Source organism: Saimiri boliviensis, chromosome 13 (assembly GCF_048565385.1).
Source record: "Saimiri boliviensis isolate mSaiBol1 chromosome 13, mSaiBol1.pri, whole genome shotgun sequence".
Taxonomy (NCBI): domain Eukaryota; kingdom Metazoa; phylum Chordata; class Mammalia; order Primates; family Cebidae; genus Saimiri; species Saimiri boliviensis.
This window is the reverse complement of record NC_133461.1, coordinates 95,547,192-95,563,002: the sequence shown is the minus strand read 5'-3', so window position 1 is coordinate 95,563,002 and position 15,811 is coordinate 95,547,192. Positions and strand designations below refer to the sequence as shown.

The 15,811-nt window shown below is 49.2% G+C and overlaps 1 protein-coding gene and 1 long non-coding RNA gene across 2 annotated transcripts in view; one reads left to right on the top strand and one right to left on the bottom strand.

Moving 5' to 3' along the window:
* Nucleotides 1–2,049: 2,049 nt before the first annotated feature.
* Nucleotides 2,050–6,246, bottom strand: LOC141580957 (uncharacterized). Its single transcript, XR_012513385.1, has 4 exons — nt 6,018–6,246; nt 3,627–3,752; nt 2,940–3,027; nt 2,050–2,174 (listed from the first exon to the last, which is right to left on the bottom strand). It is a non-coding gene; the product is annotated as an uncharacterized LOC141580957 (long non-coding RNA).
* Nucleotides 6,247–6,634: 388 nt separating this feature from the next.
* Nucleotides 6,635–15,811, top strand: part of LZTS1 (leucine zipper tumor suppressor 1) — a 60,839-nt gene continuing 51,662 nt past the window's right edge. Inside the window, exon 1 of the mRNA XM_003935589.4 lies at nt 6,635–6,863. The gene's annotated coding sequence lies outside the window, so the exon portion shown is untranslated. The remainder of the gene's footprint in view (nt 6,864–15,811) is intronic.

Sequence of the window (15,811 nt, the reverse complement as noted above, 5' to 3'; positions counted from 1 at the left end):
TTTAAGGCAAATTGTTTAGCCACTCTGAACTGCAGTTTCTTCATTTGGAAAACAGAGATAATCATTTCTGTGATTGTTCAGTAAGATACTGTAGGTAAAATGTCCAGCAAAGGTATGGTATGTGATAGGCAAGCAATGAGTGTTAGTTTTCTACAGGGCTTCCCCCATTTTGAAGACAAAGGTGAGCTACACATGTGTGTTCCAATATCTGTCTACCACCACTGGACCAGTCAAAGCCCATCAGGGTAACTTTACTGAGTGTGCTCATGACCACTAGATGATGGGGCCAAGCTGTTTAGTGTCAGCTGAAGGCCTTCTGGGAAAGGTTTTCTTGCTCTTGAAAAAGAGATGCAGCAACAAGGGTCCTTTATTGCTCAACTCATTGCTAGTTCTGGGTGTCCAGACTAGACCGAGAGATTCAACCTGTGATCATGAAGCAACCATCCCAAGGGCAAGCCAAGCCCATGCTCTGAGGATAGCAGAACAGGGACATGGTGAGGCCTGATTCCTGATGCTCCTGAGAAGCCAAGGTACAAAGGAACCTGGGGCCTGATCTCTGAATTTATTAATTCATGAGGTTTTTGTCCTATTGTTTAAGGCGTTTTGAGTCAAGCTTTTCTGTTACCTGTGCATGGAAACATCTTCCTGATTTATAATTTTGGGCAAACTTGTCAAACCCATAGAGGAGATAAATTTCAGAACAAGTGATAGGCCAGACCTTTCAGAGATTGGATGTTAACTTAGAAATAGTCTGTTGGCCGGGCACTGTAGCTCACGCTTGTAATCCCAGCACTTGGGGTGGGTGAGGTGAGTGAATTGCTTGAGCTCAGGAGTTCAAGACCAGCCTAAGCAACACGGCGAAATACTGTCTCTACAAAAAATAAAAAAATTAGCCAGGGGTGGTGGCATATGCCTGTAGCCCCAGCTATTGGATTGGCTGAGGTGGGAGGATGATCTGAGCCCTGGGAGGCAGAGGTTGCAGTGAGCCAAAATTGCACCAGTGTGCTCCATCCTGGACAACAGAGTGAGTCCCTGTCTCAAAAGAGAAAAGAAAAGAAAAAAAAAAGAAGAGGAAAGAAAAGAAAAAGTCTGATACATACTATTGAAAAAGATAGAGTGAGGGAGTCAACTCAAAATACTTCCTTCTCATTTCTCTGTAATTTAGTTCAACCCTGAGTTTACGTCAAAGAGCTTGCTACATAATTTTCAGATGAGCTTTGCCTGCTGGTACCTAAACAAAGCCAATTCACACCACAGCCTGTTAGTGCCATTTGAGCCCTTGCATTGCATTAGCCAAGTTGGCTGTCTCACTATTCGCTGCTCAGAAGGCTGCCTGCTTGTGGTCAAACCTGCCCAAATCAAACCACATTCAGGCCTGTGTCAGTTACAAGGTTTCTGAGGCAGGTAGGAGTCATATGCCATTAATCCCTGATGTCCCAGCTCCAGTGAAGGGTCAATTTCTTGTCTTGCACTTTGACTCAGTTTTCCTTTCACTTATAGAGTAGGGTGGACATATTTCCTGATGTAACTTGAGTGTCTTAGTAGGGAGGGGTCATCGTTGAATAGGATTCGTTATGTCAGCAAATTCTCCCAGGACATCTGAGGGTATCTGTTCTCTCTGCAACTTCTCTGGTCTCCCTCACCTGAATACAGGTGAACATTTAGAAGGAAGTTATAAATAAGAAAGCTAGTGATGCTAATGATAAACGATTTATTGAAGTCAGGCAAAACTTTCAAGGAAAGTAGAAATACTACTTTCATTTTATCTCATTTGTCTTTGTAACACTCAGAGAAGACAGAGAAGAGATGGTCCTTCCAATTCAAACAAGTTTCCTCAAGGCAAGAGATAAGAGATTCAAGGTGCTCAGAGACCTACAGGTAAGGAATGAAAATTCCTGCTGGGTACAGTGGCTCACACCTGTAATCCTAGCACTTTGGGAGACCAAGGCAGGCAGATCACGAGGTCAAGAGATCGAGACCATCCTAGCCAACATAGTGAAACCCCGTCTCTATTAAAATATAAAAATTACCTGGGCATGGTGGCACGCATCTGTAGTCCCAGCTACTCGGGAGGCTGAGGCAGGAGAATTGCTTGAACCCGGGAGGCGGAGGTTGCAGTGAGCTGAGATCACGCCACTGCACTCTAGCCTGGCACCTGGCGACAGAGTGAAACTCTGTCTCAAAAAAAAAAAAAAAAAGAAAGAAAGAAAAGAAAATTCTTGTTATAAAAGCAACTCCATGGGAACAGTTTTCTACCCTGGAAAAAGACAGGGATGATGAGATACCTTCTAAGGTCATGAGACCATTGGCTCTGGTTGCAGAAAAACTGGTCTTCCCAGTTCTTTCCTGGGGTCACTGGGAAATCAGTAGTGATCTCAGTTGATTCCTTAAAGCTTTGCTCAGTGGTCTAGGCTCATAATATTTTCCCACCTATTTTTGGAGATTATCCAACTTCACTTAAATAGAGTCAGCCTTTCCTGTCTCTCAACACAAGGCTCCGGATTTTTAGACTTGACATAATATTAAACAATTATTTGATATTTTGTGTTTTTCATACCACGTTTGACTTTGTTAGTTCTTTTCATTTTGTACTGTTGCCAAAAGATAGATAGGGAAAACGTTATTAGGCCTCTTTTACTGATAGCAAACTAAGCCTCCAAAAGGTTGTGAGAAGACTGCAAATTGGAAGAAGCAGGAATATATGCGGATTTTCTGAATTTGAGTTCATTTATCCCTGTGAAACATCATCTTGCTTCCCTACTCTCAGAGCCTTCATTCTAGTATTTTTTGAGTGCTTGCTTTGTACCAACAATGTGCTGTGCTCTGGGGATTCAATGCTGATTAAGACAGACATGATCTTTAAGCAAGAAACTTACAGAAGAGTTGAAGAGACAAACAAGAAGCCAGGCAATTCATTACATTGTGATAGGTGAGAGTACCTTGAGGAAGGCAGAGTTGTCTGTAATCCAAACAAGCTGCTGGCTTAAGTGGTCCATAGGTCTGGTCCAGTGCAGCCAATCTTAGGTCCTAGAGATGAAGCATGATACTCTATATCTCAGGTGATGAATAGATGAGGAGGGTAGGTGATTTTTACAAGAAATGTTTTGTGACCCAGCTTTCTAGACGCAACTCAGGCAAGGCTGAGCCTGAGGGATGCAGTTTCACGTGAGATGCCTCTCAGGAACCCAGACACTCAGGAAGGGCAGTGCCCCTTCACTAGACAAGGAAGAAAGGCAGCCATACTGAGAACCCACCGGTGGTGTTGGGGGTAGACACACCCAGCCATTGCATTACCGTGCCCAACTGCTGAATCAGGGAGCTAATTATGGCTTTGTACTGCTGGAGACCGAATTCCTGAGGCTTTCATGCACACACACGGAACCATAACACATACGCACATGCTATGCCATCCATCACTGTTCCCCTCCTCCATTCTGCTTTCTAATTTCCTCCCCCACTCTCAATGCATTCTACTCTATCTCTAAAGTATCCCTTTCCCCAGGGTGTTTCTGTGGTTCCATAGTATATCCCACTTCCACCCTACACATGCAAACCAACACACTGCTCAGACCCTTTGCCCGACTCACTCATTGCAGGAAGGCTACACGTCATACCCAGACTTTTACCTAGACATTGCTGACAAAGATGTCGGTGCTGAAGGAGGGTCCTCACGAAGTATATTCTCATCCAAACCATCCGCTTTCCAGATGAGGAAATTGAGGCCTCGTCAGGGACATGGCTTATCCAAGAGCCTATAGTCAGCAGTAGGGCCAGAAAGAAAAGAGGACTCTGGAGTCTTTTTGCCTCTTCCACGGAACCTCACCTCTAAAGACACAAAAATGAGTTTGAAGTCTGGAGCCCACCTGATCCCTTAATCTACCTTCCAAGAATCTGCCCTTTCTTTAAAGTGCTGGAATGTTTGATCGATATTAACTCATTCGGCTAAAATTCTTGAGGTACTCTCGCCAGCAAACAAGAATACATGTTCTCTGTCAATAAATGGAACACAAAGAAGCATGGGGCTGTAGAAAAAGGAGGCATTATTTTGCCTGGGACTGTAAGAGACAGTGTGAGTAAGTGTTGCACATTTTGTCTCAAATTTTGAGAGGTAGAGTTAGAAAAGCAAGAGAACAGTTTTTCAGACTGAGGACCAGGTATAGACAAAGGTGAGGAAAAGGAGTTGATGTTCAGGAAAAGGCCAAGTAGGCTTTAGGGTTGACACTTAGAAGTTGTAGTATTGCTTGTAATCACTGCCGTGTGTCTTCAGTTACCACAAGCCAGTGAGTTTCACTTATTCCTCACAACAACCTATACATGAGAAATCCATTCATTTAACAAATATATATTGAGTGCCTACTATGTTGCCTGGCAAGTTCTAGGTGTTAGGGATACAGCTGTAAATAAAACAGACCAAGTCCCTTAGCCATTGACACAAGAGAACAAGTTCCTGCCTTCCAGGAATTTACATTCTGGGACTTGTTACCTCACTTTACAAAAACAAAAAACAAAACAAAAACCAAAAAAAAAAACAAACCTGAGATAGAAGAAGCACAAGGTACTAGCTCAAATAAGAAGCAGCAAAGTCTGTCTTGGTTCTTAAACCCCTTGCTGTGCCACCTTTCAGGTAGCCTAGATTCAAAGGTCAGAGTTTTCAGGGTCAAGACCTGAAGGCAGTGAGGTTCCCCTACAGGGTTTTGAGCAAGGGTGTGGCAGAAACCAGATGACTTATTTTCCTTTGAGCTGTCCCTACCACCATCTCCATTTTATTTAACTTTTAAAATTTATTATTATTATTATTATTATTATTATTATTGAGACAGGTTCTTGCTCTGTCATCCAGGCTGGAGTGCAGTGGGTGCTATCTGGGCTCACTGCAACCTCCACCATCCAGGCTCAAGCAATTTCCATGTATCAGCCTCCCAGGTACCTGGGATTACAGCCTCCTGCCACCACACCCAGTTAATTTTTAAGTAGAGATGGGTTTCACCATATCGGCCAGGCTGCTCTTGAACTCCTGACCTCAAGTGATCCACCTGCCTGGGCCTCTCAAAGTGCTGGGATTACAGGCATGAGCCGCAGTGTCTGGTCTCCATTCTATTTATAATCAGAGATCAGCTAAGTCAATCCTACTCCATTACACCTACCCCCCCCACACACACACAGACACACACACACACACACAGACACACACACACACACAGACACATATATACACACACAGACACACACACACAAGCAGACACACACACAGACACACGCAGACACACGCACACACACACAAAAACACACAAACACACAGACACACAGACACATACACAGACACACACACAGACAAGCAGACACAGACACACACACACACACAGACACACACACAGACACATATATATACACACACAGACACACACAGACACAAGCACACACACAGACACACAGACACACGCAGACACACGCACACACACAAAAACAAACACACAGACACACACATAGACACATACACAGACACACACAGACAAGCAGACACACACAGACACACAGACACACACAGACACACACGCAAACACACGCGCACACAGACACACACACAGACACAGACACATACAGACACAGACACACACACACACAAGCAGACACACACGCAGACACACGCAGACACACACACACACAGACACAAACACACACACAAGCAGACACACACGCAGACACGCGCGCGCACACACACACACACACACACACGCTTCTTTCAAGCCGAGGCTAACACTCCTTGGGCACAGCTGCCACCTTCCCGCCAAGCCTGGTTTTAGCGGATTCGCCTCAGGGCGCCCTCAAGCCCCCAAGCCTCAGGCAGCACCTGGCACTCCGGTTAACTGACCGTTTCTCCTACAAAACTCTGTAAGCTTGAACCCTCTCCTGGCTCAACCGCTGGACGTGAAAAGTGAGGGTGGTGGGGAACACGGCAGTGTTGCAGGGGACTGGGTGGGACGCACAGCTGCAAACCTGAGACCGGCCTCCGCGCTTACCTGGGGCTCGGCTCCCTCCGAGCTGGGGAAGTTTGCTTTGGGAACGTTTCGGGGGCGGGGGTGTCGGCGCTCGGACCCTAGCCTGTCATCCCGGTGTGGTTTGCAAGGCCCCTCACGTGGGTGCTAGTCCGGTCCTTGAGCTAAAAACACGCCCTTTCGGGGGGTCCGGAGTGGGAGAGACGGTATTCGAAAAAAGAAACTGGCGAGGGGTAATAAAGCAGGGAACAAACTCAGGAGAAGGAATGGCTAAAAAAAATGGAGTAAGAATTTCAGGTAATAAAAGGGAGAAGAGGATGAGGTAAGAGCAAGACACGAAGAGTCGGAGAAAGGGGGCCCGGCAGGAGAGGAGGACTGAGCGGGCAGGGTCGCCGCTGGGGCTGGTGGAAGCGAGAGCGGAGAGACGCGGCCCGGGACGCCGCGCAGGCCGCGGGCGCTGAGGAGCCGCGAGGTCTCGAGCAGCCCCAGCTGTCAGCCCGGAACAAAGGCCTCCGAGCGGCCCCGGCCGGGCCGCCGGCAGCTCCCGGCCAATCAGCGGAGCCGGCGCTGGCCCCGCCCCCGGCCGGCCCCGCCCCGCCCCGCCCCGCCCCGCCCCGCCCCGCCCCGGCTCCGGGACCCGCGCAGAGGCCGGCGCGCCGGGAGCGGGCGGGCTGGCAGCGGCCGGGCGGGGAGGCCGAAAGTTTCTCAGCCCGCCTCGGCCAGCGAGTGGGAGCCGGGAGCTGCATTCCGCGCGGTGGGGCCGGCCCGGCTCGCTCAGCAGCTCTGGAAAAAGAGAGACTGGAACACACCGGGAAACACTGGGAAGAAAAAAAAAAAAAATCCCAATTGCGTCCGAGGCGCAGGGGCCAGGTAAGCGCGGTGGCCGGGGGTCTCCTCGCCCGCGGAGGGTCTGCTGCCCCGGCTGCGGGACACCGCGCTCCCCGCGCCGGGCCGGCCCGTCCGTGCGTCCGCGCGTCCGTCGGTCTTTGTCTGTCTGTGTCCGTGGCTGTCGAAGTGTCTTTGTCTCCGCGTGGAGCTGTCAGGGTCTGCCCTCTGCGGGGTGGGCGCCGCCGCTCCTGCCCAGGGGAGGTGACGGTGCGCCCGTCCTCCTGTCTTTGTCTCCGTGTCTACCCCCAGCCCCGGTGCCGGTCCTGGCGGGGACGTCAGTGTTAGGTGACACTGGTGTCGGAGGTGAAGAAGTGGGAGGTGGGGACGCGAGGCCGCAGGGGCCGGGGCCGCAGGAAGACGATCCGGCGGTCGGGCCGGGCCGCTGAACTTCGTCGCCTGGAACTTTGCAGATGAGCTGTGTTCACACCGGTGGGGAGGACACCGGCGCGAGGCAGCGAGAGATCTGGAAGGTTTTCCCCGAGGAATAAGTCACAGGGGCGGAGGTGGTGAGAGAGGAATTTGGTAAATCGGGGTGTCTAAGTGACCCCTGAAGCTGCAGGCTCCTGGGGTCGGTCCTGGATGTGCAATTCAGGAATTTGGTCAAAGCACCACGCACACGCAGACGGAGCCACACACTACTGCATTCACTTCTTCCACGGCCACCATAGGCAGCCAGACCTCACCCCTCCACCCGGTCACAGGCTTTGCTCTGGCTGGAGAGGCTTCAGAGGTCGCGCTTAGCAACAGGCACCCCCGAGACACCAAGGGCCAGGTGATGTTTCTCTTTCCTGGTCCAAGTGGAAAGGTTTAAACTGTGGAGCAGATGAGTGTTGTGCTCGCCCACGAGTATGTCAGGCCTGGGAAAGTGCTCCAAGTCCTCCGATTTCTCAGGAGTAAGAGGTGCTTAGGGACCTGACCTCCTAAAGCGTTTTCTATCTCACTTATTCCCTCCATACCGTCCCGCTGCCATCAGCCCCTCTGCTCTCTGGTCCTGGGCGCTGGCAAACTAGTGAGGAGGCACTGAGTGCTGGAACGTGCTGCCCAGGGGATGCTCCTAATAAGGATTCCCCACGCTGCTGGAAGTGCAGCCTAATAGGAATCCTGGGAACCCAAGAACCAAGCCACAAAGAGATGAGCTATCTGCTTGGCAGTTCCTGCACCAAGACCCTGAGAGGAGTCTGCGGGTGCGGGCAAGAGGGTGTTTGTAACCTGAGCTTTCTCTAAGTTCAAAAACAATTTTCTGCAGGCATCCAGAGGGAGGATGGAGATGTCAGAAGAGTGTCTGCATATGGGTGTTAGAGATAGCATTTACAGACGGGAAAGGTGTTTGTGTTTAAGAGTGGAGTGGAACATTGTGGGCAGGAATCTGTGGGCAGAGCATACAAGCTAATCAGGCGTGGCGTTACACCTTGTATTTATCTAGCGCTTTTCTTTGGAGGCACTTTCTGTGCATCATAGACATTATCTCATGTGTTATCTCCTTTATCCTCACAACGTAACTACCAGGTTGGCACGGTGGGCTCTCTGTGTCTGCCAGTGAAGAAATGGAGGCATCAGGAGGGAAAGGCATTCCCTGAGGTCCCACAGCTAATGGGAGCAAAGTTGGAACAGCTGGGAGTCCTGAGGTCTCAGCTGGGTGGATGTGAGTGTGGGGCACTCTCTCTGCTTAAGAAAAGAAGAAAACTAGTAGAAAAAGAAATGGGCATCTCTTGTGGGTGTCTATATGCAAGCAAAAGGGAGGATGGGACATTTGATGTGCTGAAGATGATTGTTATTTAACATTGATGACACCCACTGTGTGCTTCACGAAGCAAACCTGTCTCAGCAATTCAGCTTGTGCATTTGTGTGTCTGCAATAGGTGCCCCTGACTATGTGTGCCTGGATCGAGGTGGGGCAGGGGTGCTGCCATAGAAGAAGTGCTGCTGTGTGGGGTGTGCTGGGGAGAGCCAATGCTTTGGGAGTGTGTGAGGGAAAGGTATACCTTTCAGTTTTGAGAAGCCATGGGTCTGCATGTGTAGCAAAGCTATACATGGGCTCCAGACATATAAAAATGGCTTTCTAATCCTGAAAACTTATTTATATGCCTTTGCGCTTATTCAACACTCATTTCATAAATATTCATTGGGCGCCTACCAAATGCAAGGCTCTGAGCTAGGCAGCGAGGCTAGGAAGATGAATAATGTAATGATGACAAACCTGTGGGTAAGAACCTCATAGACTAGTGTCATGGGTGATACTGTAACACTTAATGGCATTTACTACATACACTGTGTGCCCTGGACTTTTTATTCATTAGCTCATTTAATTTTCACTGCAGCTCTGCAGGTTATGTATAATTATCAGATGAGGAGAGTTAAGCAACTTAGCCAGGCTAGAAAACAGAGGGGCAAGGATTTGACCTCAACTTAGTGAGGTTCTGCACCCTGGCTCTGTCCATATTCTTCTGCTACCTTTGAACATAGGAACACTATTTCTTCTGCATAGGATATTCTTGCCTGGTCTCTCTATGGCCCTCTCTGCCTGGTCTCTCTGCTTCCTTCTCCAACTAACTAGCTCCCACTTTTATGTGGTTGTTGCTTTTTTTTTTTTTTTTTGCTTTTTTGAGATGGAGTCTTGCTCTGTTGCCCAGGCTGTAGTGCAGTGGCATGATCTCCACTCACTGCAACCTCCACTTCCTCTGTTCAAGTGATTCTCCTGCCTCAGCCTCCTGAGTAGCTAGGACTACTCAGGAGTCAGGCACTTGCCACCACACACAGCTAATTTTTTGTATTTTTAGTAGAGATGGGATTTCGCCATGTTGGCCAGACTGGTCTTGAACTCCTGACCTTAGGTGATCCGCCGGCCTCCCAAAGTGTTGGGATTATAGGCGTGAGCCACTGTGCCCAGCCCCACTTTGTGTTTTAACCAAAGGGATCAACTCCTCCAAGAAAGTTTGCCATATTTTTTCCTTAATTCTGGGTCAGGTACCTTCCTTAGAGTCCCTGTGATCATACCAGGATATTATAGCATTTACTCACTGGCTCCTGAAGAGTCAACAAAATTCCTAGAAGCAGAGATTGCATTGTGAGTTCCCAGCTCAAAATACAGTGTTGACTTTCAGTAGATACTATGAGTAGGCCCTTAGTAAATGCTTGTTTAATAAAGGAGAAAGAGGAGAGCTCTCAGAGACCCTTGGCAGGGAGCACCTTTCCCAACAGTGGATTTCAGCATGGGTGCACTTTGCTGGTGTGGCCACTGACTTCCTTCCTCTGTTACTCCGCCAGCTCCTTAAAGGCTTCTCCCTAGATGGAGCCATCTCACGCCCTATCAACAGTTTGGGAGCCCAAGGGAACCCTGGCCCCCAACCACTCTGTCTCCAGGTCATAGAAGGGGACCATTCTAGGTGTGATCTAGACCTGGGTTTTAAAACCGTGCACTTTGAGCCCCAGGGGCCAGATGGTTCCAGGGCAATGATGAGTTTCTGGGATTTTGCCAACAAAGAAGTATCCAACCACCTGGGGAATCTTGAGGTAATTTACATATTAGCTCTTTGAGTTTGCTGTTGAATAGATATTTGTGCTGCTACAGTTTTGAAGCCCGAAATGGTGCTCCTAGACCTGCGGTTGGGAGTGTGAATCGCTACCATGTTTGGGGAGGTCATTTGGCCATGATTTCTCCAAGGCCACATGGTCGGGTGATTCTCCTGCCATGCCCTTTCCATCGGCCCGCTATTTCTTATGTCGGAATTACTACATATGTTCTCGGGGGTCCACGGTGATTTTAGTTTTCCTATTAAAGGTGATTGATCAAGTTGGAAAAACTCTGCACTTCACTATTTATTAAAGGTCTAATCTGTGTGAGGTGCCAGGGAGTGGGAAACAACAGCACAAAAGGCTAAATAGTGCTTTGAGAATAAAGTTTGTAATGACAATTGGGAAGAAGAATTGGCACACCTGAACCAACGACAAGTAAGTTGAAAATTGAATTTGAAAATTGAATTGCATTAGGCTGATGCAAAAGTAACTGTGGTTTTTGCAATTAAAATACTAACTTTGAATACGGCAGTTTCTCAGCAGGAGGCAGGTGATCTAGAACCTTCCTCACCAGGGAGGAGGTGGCCGTGAACTGAACCTTGAAGTTGAACCTGAGAGGGCGTGAAGGGAGTCAGAGAAGCAGGAGCCGAGTTCATGGCTCCAAGATGCAAGCTGAGAGCTGAGGAGACAGGGCTCTCTCTTCCAAGAACCCTAGCCAGAGCCTGTTGTCTCCTTATGCCGGGCTTGGCCAGCCACCCAGACCAAACAGAGATGGTGCGTAAAAAATGGGAGGTTTGCAACCTCTCACCTCTCACCACGGCCTCCAGCCAGTGTGTAGATTGGCCTCCAGATCTTCAATCCTCCAAGGGTTGAAGAAGTTAATGGGGATGTGTCAGCTACAGTCAAGCATAGCTGGTGACCTTCAGCTGGTTACCTCCTTTGCCATTTGGCAAAGCTCTCTGTATTGCTGCAGTTTTCATTCTGTGTCTCTCCCACTGGATTTTCTTTTGTTTTTTAGAGACAAGTTCTTGCTCCAGCGCCCAGGCTGTAGCGCAGTGGTCTGGTCACGGCTCAGCTCACTGCAATCTTGACCTCCTAAGCTCAAGTGATCCCCAACACACCGGGCTAATTGTTTTTAATTTTTGTAGAGATAGAGTCTCGCTATGTTGCCCAGGGTGGTTTTGAACTCCTGGCCTCAAGCGATCCTCCCACTTTGGCCTCTCAAAGTATTGGGATTCTATGTGTGAGCCACTGTGCCCAGCCTTGCACTCTTGCTTCCTGCTGGACACTGACTTCCACCATCCCTAGACTTCCTTAATAATGATTTCAATATCACTTTTTACTTGTACAGGACTTTACGCTTTAAAAAGGGGAATAAAATTATCATTATTATTGTTTACACCTCACAACAACTCTGTGAGAAGATTCCTTTCCCCGTTTGGCAGATTAGGAAACTGAATGCAACTTTGAAAGCTGAAGGAAGGCCAGTTGCCTTGGCTCACAACTGTAATTCCAGCACTTTGGGAGATTGAAGCAGGCTTATTATTTGAGGTCAGGAGGCCAGCCTGGTCAACGTGGTGAAGCCTTGTCTCAACTAAAAGTACAAAAATTAGCCAGGTGTGGTGGTGAGCCCCTGTAATCCCAGCTACTCAGGAGGCTGAGACAGGAGAATCTCTTGAACCCAGGAGGTGAAGTTTGCCGTGAGTGGAGATCGTGCCGCTGCACTCTAGCCTGGGTGATAGAGCGAGACTTTATCTCAAAAAATTTAAAAACTAAGGAAAGTGAAGGAGTTCACCCAAGATTTTTAAGAGGAATGCTGAGATTTGAACACCAGCTGTTCTGACTTCTAATCTTGGGCTGTAACTACCAAGTCATCCGGGTTCATTAATTAAATGGATTTAGGCTCATCGAATTATTGGCAAGTGTTAATATGCAGGAAAGAAGAGATTTTTAAAAGTATAAGAATGCAGTTACTTTCCTATTAATTATAACTTAAGCATGATGAGGGCATTCGAATCTTCTTCGCTTTTCTGTGCTCACTTCACCCCCTCATCTCCCTTTTCCCTAAGTGCTTGTTACACCTATATATTAAGGTGTACCAAGGTATACCAATAAACAATAAACTAGGTCCTGGAGTGATGGTTCACGCCTGTAATCGCTGCAATTCAGGAGGCGGAGATGAGCCGATCACCAGAGGTTAGGAATTCCAGACTAGCCTGGCCAACATGGCAAAACCTCATCTCTACAAAAATACAAGAAATTAACCAGGTGTGGTGGTACGGACCTGTAGTTGCAGCTGCTTGGGAGGCTGAGGCAGGAGAATCTCTTGAACCTGGCAGGCAGAGGTTGTAGTGAGCCAAGATTGTCCCACTGTACTGCAGCCTGGGCTCAACAGCAATAACAACAACAACAAAACAATAAACTAGGATGTAGCTGGGATAATGGAATGTCTACTTGAGATTTGATTTAGAGAATGAAATTTATCATGTCAGTTCTTTATAGCTTCTCAATCCAAAAGGTATAGTCCACTCTACAATGAAATGAGAGCAAACGTTGCCTCCGCAGAATTTGGATTGGAATACCAACCTTAATTGCATATTGTATTTCAGTGTTTCCACCTTGTTCGTAAGTTCCAAACTAAAATGGGATAGCAGTCTCTTCACTGGTAGCTCAAGCAGTGTGTGGAAACCAGACTTCACTGGCAATCACACATGAAGGCTGCCTCCAGGTGAGAAGAGAATTGGATGGAGCATCATGGGAAGGTGGGAGCAAAGGGTGGTGGAAGATGGAGACAGAAGACAAGCAGAGAGGGAATGTGTGTGTTAGCTAACAGCTAAAGCTAATTGTTGTAATCAATCCTGCGGAGAGGTGATTTTTCTTACTAAGTGACAGGCCAAATTGGTGTCTAAACAGATGTGATGTGGGTTGCATCCAGCACCTGGAACAAAGACAGCAAAGAACTGCCCCATGGAGATCACCCATAGATGTGCTTTGTGTCAGTTCATCATTGTGGGAGAAGATAGCTGCCTGTGGGCCAGGGCCAGAGCACACGTACACGCGCACACGCACATGTGCACACACACGCACACGTGCACACACACGCACACACACACGTTCATCAGTTTCATTCATCTGATCTCATCATCTTTCCCTCTGAGACATGCTTTCCTGTGATACCCAAACTCACAATGCCAAGCACATCACATTATGCAAATCTTCAGAGACTCCCAAGATGTCAGGACCTGGGAGATCCACACCTCTGTGTACCTGGGCTGGCCAATCTGTGGCATGGTCTCAGGTGAGCTCTGACAGCCCCTCCCCAAAGCCATGCCGCGGGCAGTCTTTGGGTGGCCATGAGCCGGTCAGAGTTACAGATCATCCTGAGGAAGGGGATGGACAAGTCTAGGTGAGACTTTCAGCCTGAAGGGGGTACAAGAGCAGGGGCCTCTTAAGGAGACTGAAAGTAGAAGTGAGATGGGTTTGGGAGAGGGCATTGTTCTCAAACCCTGCCCATTCCTGTGAATGAGTCTGACCTCACTGAATAACCTCGCAGGTGGCCGAGGCCATTCCTGCCTGAGGCACCAGGGTTGAGCTGTGCACTTGGCTCCCTGGCCTGTTGGCTTGGGGGGCATTTTCACTCTTCTTGCTGCTGCAAAGCCATTTGCTGCTAAATCACCCTCCTCCTGGCACCCTGGACTGCTAAATTGGTCTCAACTTGCTGTACTTCCACCCACCACCTTAGTCATTATTCGCTGGCAGCATTCAGAGAGTGGGTGTAAGGCAGCCGAACATTATATTCCTGCTGTAAAGAGAGAGAATTGAGTATAGACATGCAAGGAGAGGGGAGAGAGGGAAGGAGGGAAGACAGTGTGAAGGAGGCAGGAAAACAAGGCATGGGATTTGCCAGGACCTTTTCCCTGGTGACCCCAGTGACAGTGGATGGGGGGTGGCGTTATAGGTGAGTGGGTCCTGGCTCAGTGGGAAGAGACACAGGGATCCACTTGCTACTGAGTGGCTGCCCACGCCTGGTCTGGAGGCAGGAAAGGACATTAGCCGTGGGAAGAGAAGGGTTCTGCCCTCCGTGAACTCCCTGTTCCTTGGATGTTCCTTGAGTGTACTAGTGTACAACGTACTTGTCACTTCCATTTGAGCATTCCCATGCATTCTTATTTACCTTTTCACCTCTATCCTCTCTCCCAGCGTAGATTTTAAGCCCCTCGAAAGGGAAAGTGTGTCCTGTCTCTGATCTATATCAAAAGGTCCTGGGGATGGTTTAGGGTTCGGTCACAAATGGCTGACATGGATGGCGCTAAGGCCCATGGTGCTTCTTTCTACCCAGCCACTTCAGATCTCCCTGTGCCACTCAAGGGGCACAGAAATTGGAAAGCCAGGCAAGCAAGAGGAGACGGGATCACAAGGGAACTTAGAGGGCTTGGTCTGCAATTTCAGTGGGAATCTCCAGGGAGGGAAAGGGTTACACTGCTGAACAGACCAGCCAGGAAAGCAGAAACTTCAGAGACCTGCGGTCCTCGTGCAGAAGGCTTGGAGTGATCTCCACCTGGCACACGGGCTCTCCTGATAGCTCATCTGAGGCCCAGTGCCCAGGCATGGTGCCGGGGCTAGCAGGAGGTAGGAAGCAGAATTACTTCTCACATCGCGCAGCAGTGACAGCATCAGGCAGGTCAGACTGACCTTGACAGTTCTCTGAGTCACTGATAACATTTGTTTGGGCACCCGGGGAGAGGTTAGAAAGGGAACTCAGTGCCAACCCAAGCAGGCTTGGGACCTGTTGGGATCCCCAAACCAGATTCCTTGCCTCCCACCCTCTGCTTGGGGGAGATAATAGGAAAATGCTGAGAACAGAAGCCTCCCCAGCTAGGGAGGCAGGGAGACTCTTGTGGGATAGGGGGATGAGCCCTGAGGCTGCTGCCCTTGACCTTCCAGAGAGGCAGTCCCATGCCTGGTGTCTGTAGGTACCTGTGTGGGGTCTGCCCTCCCCTCCGTCTCCCATGGTCAATGGCAGCAGAGGTACAGAAGGACAATCTGTGCACTCAGGGTAGCTTCCCTTATTTATTGCAACCTTCAGACACTCCAGCTTCAGCTCTTCCCTGCTCCCCGCCAGCCCCAAACGGCTTTTCTGCAAGGCAAGGGGAGGAGGGCGGGAAGCATGAACTAGACGGTGCTCACATCTTGAGGAGACAGCCTCCCCCTCCTTGCCGATCAAATTCCCCCAGCCCCAACGCCTCTGTGGCGCCAGCAGACAAACCGCACTGTGGGCAGGTGGGGAAAATAAGAGGAGCCAGGCGGAGCCCCCAGCCTCCACCTGCACTGTAAATCGACCCGGCCCCCGAAGGAGGCCCAGAAAGGACTCTCCAGCTGTCGTCGGCTCCTCCCCTTGCCAGGCCTGCAGCTGGCCC